Raw genomic sequence first — 12158 nt, forward strand, 5'->3', positions numbered from 1 at the left:
AACACAATTCGATGCGGCGGTTCAGCCCTAGGTTAACGCTTAAAGTTAAATGTTTTAATGTAGCCTAATTAATGAATTCCGCTCCGCCTCACATTGTTTGAATTCTATGCGATTGTACATAACCTGTCAGAGGAGTATTTCAATTGTGTGTAGCATGTCTAATTTACGAGTATTTACTTCAAATTGAATTGTAAAAATAATTATAATTGATTATTGTTGTTCGATTCGGATAAACATAAATATAATAGTCAAATGTGAAACGAATGTTTGGTGTCTTTGTTCGACAACATAGAAATATTTAAATGCAAATAATTCTTTGATATTATTTGAATATATATTATGTATATATTTGTATACATGTTTATTTTTAGTTCAATTGAAGCCGCTGCCTTGGGCTTTAATATTTATTATTTCGCTTATTAAATTTTACATATTTTTGTAGCATTTATTTTAATATTAAAAAAAATTGTGCTGTTGCATTTGCAGCATTTGTTAAACAATTTCCACAATGCAAAGTAGCTGCCGGGGCCAAATAGAAAAGAAGGACAGCTGCAAATGGCACTGGAATTGCGCAACAAGCGAGAATTCTCATATATAAAATGCAAATTAGCTGCAAATTAAGGTGTAAAAATGCATGACACACAAACGCCTCTAGAAACTGTGCAAAACAAATTAAATTTCGCCATGCAGCTGCGCCAATTGCACCAGGTAAAATGAGAAAAAGTATATGTGTATATGTGTTAACTGCAAACTGAAATGCAAAATATCAAATACAAATTGCAGCAGCGAAGCAGTCAGAGGAAAAGCTCAGAGCTGACGGACTGGCATTGGCTGGATGCAAGGGCTCAAGCCCCATGCAGACTGGGGACAGCGCATCACGCTAGCTCAGAGCTGTGTTAATTATGTTTTCATTAACCCATAAAGTCTGCAGTGAAGACAACGAGGAGTGATTCGATTGTTAGAGCACTAAAAATAATTACAATTTGTAGCAGCTGCATTTAATTTGGAGCTCGCTGCGCTGCCAGATTGCCCAGCGCTTGATTTTATTGCGTTCTTTATTTTGGCCACTTCTATGCTTCGATCTTAATTTGCCTGTTGGCCAATGCCAGATGCTGAAATATACAGATTTCTGTCTGCAGATGAGCCATAAATTAGCCCAATTAGAGACTGTTTACGGCATTTTCGATTCACTTAGATTGAGAAATTATTCACTGCTCTAAAGGAATCAATATATGAAAATCATTTTCATTTTATTTTATTAGGCTTAGGTATATCAAACAATTTTCACTGAAATTCCATTATTTTTAAGTATATTTTACCTACTTACTTCTTTTTCTTTTACCATATTTAAATATTCATTGCGGCTTTTATTTCATAATTCATGTATTCATTAAAAGACACGCACTCTACCAAGACAAGAATATTTAAAAAGTTTCTTAAATTTATAAACTCACATGCGAGAGTGCCCAACGACTCCTGCCAGAGCGCACAACTTAAGCGCTTTTAATATCGCGTTTTAGTATGCTGAACCAAAGAGATAAAAAGTATTTAAATATACATACATATGCATATTTATATACATACATATATGTAAATCTACTATATAAACCGACGACACCATTCAAAAAGTCGCAAGCCAAATGCTTGCATCATTTGCGTTTAAGTAATTGCTTCGAGTGTTATAAACAGGCGCATTCAGTGTGTGTGTGTGTGTGGTTATGTGTGTGTGTGGGTGTGTTGGCTGGCAATTTATATGTAAATACACGAGCACCTGCCCAGTGCCAAATGTGCTGGCATTCGTGCTGGATCTTTCCCTTTGGTGTTAAAATGATTTATGCGCCGGGCATACGCGGCGTATACGCATTTTATGATTTCTCTGAATGCTGACGAGGCTTGTCCTGGCGCCTTATGCCAATGAGCTGTGTCTGCACACGCACACACGCGCACACATATGCACACAGAACCGCTTGCTCTTAATCAAGGCGTATTTTAGACAAACACACACGCACACACACACACTCTGACACTCTCCAGCCACAGACGAAGCCATGTCTACGGCTTTTATTACCATAAATTCTGTTGGCTTCTGACGACGGCGACAGCTTTGTCATCAATCGCTATATGGCTTTATTCTTTATCATTTCTGTGCGTTGCTGTTGTTGTTGTTGGTGTTGTCAGCGCTTTGACGTATTAACAATTTGTCAAGCCGAATTAGGCAGCAGCAGGAGCAGGAGCAGCGGCAGCAGTAGGCGGCGTCGCGTAAAAATCAATGCACAGTAACTAATTACTTGCTAAAGCAGCTCTCACACACGCAAGCACACACACACACACAGACGTACACAGACTGACGCATTTGCTGCTCCCAGTTGGCTAACTTGGCTGATTACTTTGGCTGCAACAGATGGGCAGCCTCTTTGCCAGCTGCTGCTGCTGCTGCTGCAGTTTTGCTGCGCATTAACTGAGTGGACAGACAGTTCACACACACTCGCACACACACACACACATTCACACACAGAGACAAAGCTGCCTGGATCTGCTGCATATTGCAAGTAGCAACTGATGATGTCCCAGTTGGCACCCTTGGACAACTACGTACACACATACACACACACACACACATAGACAAACTCAATCTCTGCATGTGGGCAGCAACTGCCACTGCCATTGCTCCAGCTGCCTTTTCTTTTTTTTCCCATTTTTTTTTTTTTGCAGCATCTGCACTTTTCCAGCCAAACACTCACTTTGATCATTTCTCATTTCAGCTGGTGACACATGAGCTGCGCCCGCCCACTGCCACGCCTTGCAGCCATGTGGCATTGTTGGACCTGCGTTATATTTTTATTAAGAAATATATCAAATGCACATAATACACATGGCCCTGGTCGTCTGCTCATGTGATGCAGACACGTTTGCGGTTGCACAAAGATTATGCTTAAATGACAGACGAGCATTATTAAAACAAACAATTTACTTTACAAGTTCATTTTTAAAGAGAAGAATGCGAAAGTTCAAAGGGCGAAATTCTTGATATCCCCTTTGTGGATTTTTGCAAGTCAACTCATATTTGGATAATTGTTTAGAGTCGTTGAAGTTCTCGTGTGAGCTTTGCCGAAAATATGTAATTTTCCTGGAAAGTACAGAAAAGATGCTGAAGAAATCCATATTTAAGAAGGTGGTTTGTATACTTTTGTATAATAATAGTAGTCTCTATTAGAGAGAGGAGCAATGGGGAGGAATCATCATTAAGCGCTGCCATTTAACTTTCATGGAAAGATATATTATTGCATTCCATGGAAAATTGAAGTTATATTAAATATAAGAAGTTGTTTACTTTTATTTAAATTTATTTATTAACTATAAATTAAATTCAAAAGTAAAGTCAGTTTACAAAAAAAAGTAAATAAATGAAAATAAAAAAAAATAAAAAATTATTATGTGGATCAAGGCTAACAAAATGCGGTTTTTATTAAAAGTAAAACAAATTTATAATTACTACTAATTAAATTACAATTTAATATTTAAATTACAATTTAATATTATTCTTATCAGATATTATTTTATATTTTTATATATTTCCATATTTTTATTTATATTATATATTTTTATAATAAATAATCATTGAATACTTGTTATCCGAATATTAAAGTAACGCCAAATTTGAAAGTTTTTTTTATGTATACATATACACATTACATATATACCTCATGGAAAGATCATTTTAGCATTTACGCCTTTTTTAATCTCACTTAATATAACAAATTTTATGAGCGATTGAAGTTAAAAACTGAATATTAATGTTAATGTTAATGCTTTAATTATTTGTAAAAAAAAATTGACATTTAAAGCAACTTCTGGTGCTCATAACCCATTGACAAGCAATGCATTAGCTCTACTGCTATCTATCAAAGACTTAAATCCGCAGCATACTCAAACTTAAGCTAGTTAACCTTCCACATCAAGTTCATTGCAGCTCTGTCAATTACAATTATCATCTCTGGCGCACTTTAAGTGTAGGCTGGATTATATTTCCGTGCATCTGTCATTCGCTAAGCGACTACATGAAGGCAATCCACTTCACAGCGAAATGCTTGCCTCTTAAATTTTTAAATTTCCGCCATTGGCACTTGGCGGCATCAGCCACCGTCAAAGTTCGTGAAAATAAACTCGGCGTGCTTATTGCATGGCACTCGTACAATAAGTGAAATCTAATTTATTCATACAAATCTCTCTAGAGCAGCGACGGCTAAGTGACCTTTTCGTGGGGGGCATGGCCCGAATCTGGGCCATAGACCGGGCCACACAGAGCCCATTGCTGCCTTGTCGATCCGTAGTTGGGAGAAGAGCGAGCACTATTCGCAAATTTGCATAATCGCGTGAAGCTTATTTGTTAAAGCGTAGCTGAGCAAAACAAAATGTCACAAATTACACGCTCCAATGACGGCATTGCCGGATTGCTAAAAAGGTCAACGTGCAGGATGTGTGCGAATGTGTGAATGTGTGTGTCCGTCGTCCGTCGTCCGGACGAGCTACCGGGCTGCCGGGCTGCCGGAGCGGGCTATTCGCAAGCAGTTTGAATAATTTGCATTTAACATGCGCGACATGAAAACCAAATAAACAACGTCTTGCAACACCTACCCCATACGGCAACGGCTCCTGCTCCGACTCCTGCCACAGCTACAGCTCCAGCTGTCGCCTTTAGCTGGCCATAAAGCTGAGTGGCAATTTGTCAAGCAGCTAACTGGCATGGCCAGCCACTCGGCATTCACTTAGTTGATTTGTTGCACTCGTTTTTCGCCACCGGCTAAATGCCTCAAAATGCGATTTGATATGTGAGCCATGTGGCATGCAGCCTGCCAGCAGAAACCGGCCATTTCCGCTTGGCCTGATACGGCATCTCCCCTGCCCGGCCAATCGCCAGCCAGCTCGCTAATAGCAATCTTTGCATTAGCTGTGACTCCCCGGCCAGCTACACGAGTTCATTGAACTATCTTTTCAGTGAATTAACATAATGCGAGCGTGGCCAGGACTTTTGGCACTGTTATCCTTCCGCAAAAGTGGGCAAACTTTTCGCTTGTGATGCGTAACGCAGCTGCAGCAGTCAATAAGTTGGGCAAAAACTTTTCCACACATGATCAATATCCAGAGCGAGCGTATAAAATATGATTAATATTTATGTGTGCGTGAGGATGAGGAGCTGGCGACAGGGCAAACAAGGATATGTAATACTATGACTACAATATCAATAAACCAAATGCCAGCACGCCGGACACATTTATGATTTATTGTGTGTTTGGTCAGCGGTCATTCGGGTCTCTCACTCTCTTTCGCTCTCGCTCTCTCTTTTCTGGCTGCTGCTGCTGCTTAAATACATTTCTATTGCATATTTCACCTATGGCCAGGCGCCATGCTCCATTAAATCTTTTGGCGACACATTCAATGAGCCCCATAACGTGCGCCCTAATACCTTTCGCATGTGTGAGTGGAGCTGTCCCCAGCTCACTCCCGCTATAATCGCTTGACCGGCGACCGCTGCGGACATGCGCTTGGCACTAATACCCTTTGTTTATAAATGTTCTAATGGGTGGCAAAATTATACTTTTCTCTACTGCCAGAGCCCGAGCCCTAGCCAGAGCCATATCCAAAACAAACTGCCAAAAAGGGCCGAGTCCGAGCCGCATCCGCAAAGGACATGCAGTGCAAGCGGCTGGTCTGTCGTTGTTTAAGTGATAAATTGATTGGGGCTCCACGCACATACACTACACTACACTGTAAGCTATACACAGCATACACACACACATACAAACACAGAGAGAGAGAGAGAGCCTGCATGGTCGACATTCATATTGGCGGTCAGGCGTAGTTTACTCCGCTGTCAGGCGTTGGCATGTTGCGTGGCTATTTAGCCAATTTATGGTTAAGGTTAGTAGCACGACAGCGGTCAAAGGATAATAGTCGCAGAGACCACACGTCCTGCACAGGACTCAACACGCCGGTCGTGCCGCATCTAAGATGCCATCGACTTAGCCACGGGTCGTGCTTTGAGTTGGTTTTGTCTTTGACCCGAGCTCGAATTGTTTGTACAAGATCAAATTGCAGGAGGCCACACGCTGTGTGTGTGTGTGTGGGTGTGTGTGGGTGTAGTTGCTGTGTAGCTGTGCGGGTGGGGGGTCATGTTAACGGGCATATTATATTCCGTTTTATGTAGCTACATCAAGCATGCAGTCAGAGGAAATAGCTACACTGCCAGAAATAATGTGTTCCTGCCTAATTCTGGCCAGCTTACGCCTTCATCTTCTCGGGCAGTGCACCTATCACAGACATCTTAATATATTGGGCATATATATTTTTTCTGGGAACCTGCTCGGCCTCGCAATGCTGCTCGTTCCGCTCTGCTGTTTGCTGCTTCGTTTATGCTAAATTATAATAAATGTCATTGTATTCTCTCCTAAAGACCTAATGCCACATTTCGAATTAATTTATGGTGTGAAACTTTTGGCCTGGCATTCAGTTAGCTCCACGCTGCAGTCTAGTCACTCCCAGTGCGCCCCCCCTGCCCAAGGTAAATATCCTTTAATGTCATACCACACATATGCCCTATAAATAACTAACGAGACTGTGAGCCTCTGCTGCTCCAGAGTCTGTGCTGTGCACTGTGAGGCATCTCTTTAGAAGGCGGGTCAAGTAACTTTAAATAACTATTTGCATGTATATTAATTTATTCCATACTTGAGATTAGGATTAGCTTGGCAAACACACTTTAACCCAAAAGAGCCGAGGAAGCCAATAATGAGACTTGGCTAGACTGGCTCACACTTAGTTTAGTGTTGAATATTTTAGGAAATCAATGACCTTATTAGGTTTTATACACGCATACTCTTCATAGAGTGCTACCAAGCATGTTCAGTTTCTTTGTTATCTCTGTAATAATTCCCAGTAGTTTTTGCTCTAATTTAACTTTTCTCATCTCATCTATCACAGCGGTTTGTAATGAAAACAACAGAAATAATTAAATGCTTTCCATATTTTTTACGAATGGCATTGACCCAGCTGAAGTGAACAGAAATTAGGATTTGCATGACAAACAAAGCCAGCTCTGCACCGTTGATGCGAACTTAGCTTTTTCCCGACAGATCTGTCTCTTTTTAAGAGAAGAGTTGCATAATAGCGGGAATTCTAGATCTTTAAAAATTTGAAACAGTTAATAATAATATTAATTTACCTTATATCAATTTATTTTGTTTTATTTTGTTTTTTTTATAATTATTAATTATTTATTTATTTATTTATTTATTTATTTTTATTTATTTAATTATTTTTATTATATTTTAATAAATAAAATAAATTAATAATTATTTATTTATTTAATTTACTCTACATAAATTATAAAGCTAAATAGAACCAAGCAAGAATAATCTTAGTAATAATTAATAATAATTTATTTATTTTTATTTAATTTATTTTTTAATATAAATCAAAATAATAATAATAATAATAATAATAATAATAATAATAATAATAATAATAATAATAATAATAATAATAATAATAATAATAATAATAATAATAATAATAATAATAATAATAATAATAATAATAATAATAATAATAATAATAATAATAAGAATAATAATAATTATGAAATGGATAATCATAAATGCATATTTTGCATAAATCCTGCAATAATTTGCTTGCTTCCTCATTCAGTTATATCCATTATCCTTTATCCTTTCCGGCCAGATTTATGTTTTTATGCTCTAAATAAAAATATGGCAACACTGTTCCCACTGCACCCTAACTATATCTGGCATGGCTGGCTGCAACCTTAACATATTTTCAGCCATGAGTCCATGATTCCATGAATGCGACGCCGTGAACTACATTGCCAGCTGGCGCAGGATTGCAGATGCATTATGCACGAGTTTATTTATAAATATTTAAATGAGAGTGTCATTTATGCACTGATTTATTTATTTATTTTTGCATTTTTGCATCTCTTTTTTTATGATTATTATTGCTGTCAAAATCAACGCTGAATGGCAACCGCTTCCAGCAGGCGTTTCCGACACGAGCAAATGGAAATGGTGTGCAGCTCTTCCGCCTGATTGCTTGTGTAATATGCCTCATTAAAAATAATAAACTGTCAGGCGGTTGAAGGCGAACGCCAAATGTTTTGCTTTCATGATTTCGTTTTTCATCTTCGCTTGGTAAGTTTGAATGTTTGTAAAATTAATTGCGCGAAGTGTACAAAATGGAAAATAAACTTTCATCTTTTTGTTGGCGAACTGCAACAGGACTGACTCACTCTCTGCGAGCCATTTCGCTTTGTAACTGTATCCTTGAAATGCATCTCTGCCATTCTGTGCACAAAAAGCAAAAGCCTGCTGCCATGGATATGAATATATGTACATGTATGTCTGTATGTGTATGTGTGTGTATGCATATTATATTGTATATGTATGACCATACACAAATAAACATTATGGTATGTGTGAGTTTTTGTTAAAACTAAATGCGGTTTTTCAGTTGCTTTTCGCTGCTTTTTTTATTTTCTCATTTTTTATATACTTTTCACATTTTCGCAAGTGCAGTAATGGTTCATGAGGCGTGTGGCTGGGCGGGCTTGTAGGTGGCAGCAGAAAAGGCCATAAACTGAACAAAAACATATTCCTACCAACAGAGCGTGTGTGTGTGAGTGTGAGTGTGTGAGTGAGGGTGTCAGCTAAACGGCATTTTGGGGACTGCAGCTAAAGTGTACAAAAGCTTAGATTTCATAAACTGTGCCTGCTGCTAGCGATGATAGCGTGAGTCAGGGCTTGGCGATAATTCTAAAAGAAATTAACAAAGCAGTGCAGTCACAGTGTTGGAAAACGTATAAATTCCTATCTCTCTTCTTAACATTTCCAGCTGGTTATTAGAAATAGTTGACAATGGGATTACGAAGACTTTGCTTCTGGTGTGGTCAGAGCGCTTCTCCTTGCGTAATTACTCGAGCCGCCAATAACATTTTTTCTATTTCAGTGCATGGGAATTGGAATTGAAGTTGGCAAATCACATGCGGCTAGCCACACGGCCCACAGACCGCATTCTGCTTGCAATCATCGCCTTGGTGCTCGCCTGCAAGCCCAAGCCCAAGCACCCTCAGCGCCAGCACTCGGATAGAAATCGAGAGGAACAATGCAGTGGGATCGGACGGCCGTGGTCCACATGGACCATGTTGTTTTGGCGCTGTCAGAAGGGGGAAAGGGGGTGAGATGGGGCTCTGCTAAGACTGCGGTTGCTGCGCATTTGTTTGCACTAGAAATTAAAATGTTTACACAACCGAATGCCGACGACGTTGTGCATTCATGTTGTCCCCATCGTTGCAGTTGTGGTTGTTGTTGCTGTTGCTGCTGATGCTGCTGCTGCCTCATGTTTTCCAGTGCATGTCCTTCAACAACATTGTCCTGCTTGTGGCAGATGCTGCTGAAGGTGTGGCTCTCTTGCAGTCACCGCTCGATGCCCCTCGATGCGCCCTCAACGAGATTCGAATGCAACGCCTGTCGCCTGGCGTTAGGCATTTGCATTTGCATGCGAATTATGTGAATGACATCTATTTGAAATGTCATTTGTTTGTAAAGCCAAGCTTTCATTTAACGGATGCAATTACTGTGGTGATCTGGGGATTCCCAGCGGCTTAGCTGATGCAGCGCCTAACTGTTCGATAGACCCTCGTTTATTCCGCGTGAGCAGCTTATTCATTTCATGCCCCGTGCGCTCAGCTGCCGTTGCCAGTTGCGGCGGACACAACTTAACACCGTTTTAATCTGCCATTTGGCAATGCAACGATTTTCACTTCCGGCCTGGCGTGCTTCCTGCATCCTGCGGCCTCTGCAGCCCCCCGTCCAGGACGTGGCTGGACGGCCCTTGAGTCAAGGTGCTGCTCGGCAAATACTCGTTACATGATTGCCGGCAACTTCTTAGCGCCAGTCCCACTCTTCTGCTTGCCGTGCCAAAGTGCAGCTGAATATTTTATGAACTTGGCAAGGACTTCGTCTCTGGTTGGACATGCTGGCAGAGCAGGAAACCAGCAAACCAGGAAACCAACTTACCACAGCCCCAGGCTGTCAACTAACTAACACAGCAACAGAACAGAATAAAAACAAGTAAGAAGACTCTAGTCGAGACTGCTCGACTAGGAGATACCCTGAACCCTCCATTCTGCATGCATAAGCCCGCGCTCTGCTAACTGCGCAGTAAGCAGCGACTGCGCTTGGGCTGCGCTGCAGTGTGGGCAATAATATGAGAATTTACTTGGTGAATAACTTCTTTTGTAAACATACGATCTTAATGAAATTTTCAGGGCGTAACTATATGGTCAAAATGTGTGTACATTCCAAAGCACAAGTCTCTAGTACTTCAAATACGTTTTTTACAAATTGGGGGCGAAGGGGGCGTGGTATCCAAAATCTGTTGATTACAAAATGTTTGTATTCATCATATATATATACACAGTAAATCTGAAGTCTCTACATCTAATAGTACTCCGATGAGGCTCAAAAAACAAAATCAATTTTTCGATTATTCTCGATAAAAAAGTTATCGGATGAGTTATCGAAAAAATAAAGCAAACTCGTACTGCGTATGGTATTCACGAGTATGCACACAAAATTTCAGCTCTCTAGCTTTTATATCTTCTGAGATCTCGGCGTTCATACGGACGGACGGACGGACGGACGGACGGACGGACGGACGGACGGACGGACGGACGGACAGACGGACAGGGCTATATCGACTCAGCTCATCGTGCTGATCAAGAATATATATACTTTGTGGGGTCTGCGATGATTCCTTCTGCCTGTTACATACTTTTACACAAAAACATTATACCCTGATTTCCCATTTTCAATGGGTTCAGGGTATAATAAATAAGGACCAACAACAACAACAACAGCAACAACAACAACAGCAAAAAGTTGTGCTAGAAATCAAGAAATTGCGACAGATTTCAGCCTGAGCGCTTCACAAAGTTGTCGTCAAGTATTTATACATACATATGTCATTTCCACTAAATAAATACGAATTAGGAGCTACAAGCGGATAGTTTGGGCTGCCTGATCCCGAAAAATGTACAAATTGCTTTAATAATACACTGCAGCACTATTAAAGAATATTTTTATTATAAGTAAGAGAGAGAGTGAGTTGAAATATACAAGCTCTGATGCCATTTAAATATTTTTTTACCTTTGCCTATATGATTATGCTACTTTGGAAAATGAATATTATTTAGTCCCAAAGGCATTTCAACAGAGAAGCCAGAGGAACGCCTCTTAAAGAGACCTATTTTATTTTATTTTCAATAATATCATATTGTAATAATTTTAATTATAATTTTAGCTTTTACCTAAATTCGACATACATAATAAATATAAAAAAAATAAGTCAATAGTTAAAAAATTCAATTCTTCAGCTGCAACTATATTAAATAACTTAGACCTTTATGGAAATATATTTAAGGAAAAATATTTAAAGCAAACTCACTCAACCAACTTTTCTTTAAATTGTTGAACAAATTCCTAATAAAATCCAATTATATTTCATTCTATAAATATAACAATCTATAATTGATGCCAATCACCGAATTTTATAAACTGATGTCTGGAACTTAAATTTACAAGCACAAAGTGTAATCCATTGTGCAACTAGAGTGTATTATGGGTATGCTTAGTTCATTGCAAGGTCCAGAGCAAAAATATGCAAAATACATAAAAATAAATAAAAGGAAAGCTGAAAAATGAAAAGAATCTCGAGTTTCATTTGTGAGATTCGAGAGCAGCTTCGTTGCAATCGAGCAAGCACACAATGAACTTACGAACTTTACAGCTTGATTGGTTAGAATTTATTTATTTTGCATTTGGTGCTTTGTATTGTGGAGCCATTTCTCGCTTAACTGGACTTTCTGGCATTTAATGACGTCAACACTTTTTGGCCAATTTTGTAAATTTGTACTTGTGCACTGTTCAGCCGGATGAAGCAGCTGCCCAGGTGAGCGCCAAGCAGCTCCCTGGAGCAGCTCCAGCGGGCAGCAGGTAAACAGAATGGAACCAAGGCGTCCACAAATAAAGGCCAAAGCATATTTCTTATATATACTTTTTGTTCTTGTGGTGCGCGCTCTGGCCATG

This window comes from Drosophila navojoa, chromosome 2 (assembly GCF_054131105.1).
Source record: "Drosophila navojoa isolate 15081-1374.11 chromosome 2, UAZ_NAV_1.0, whole genome shotgun sequence".
NCBI classification, from domain to species: domain Eukaryota; kingdom Metazoa; phylum Arthropoda; class Insecta; order Diptera; family Drosophilidae; genus Drosophila; species Drosophila navojoa.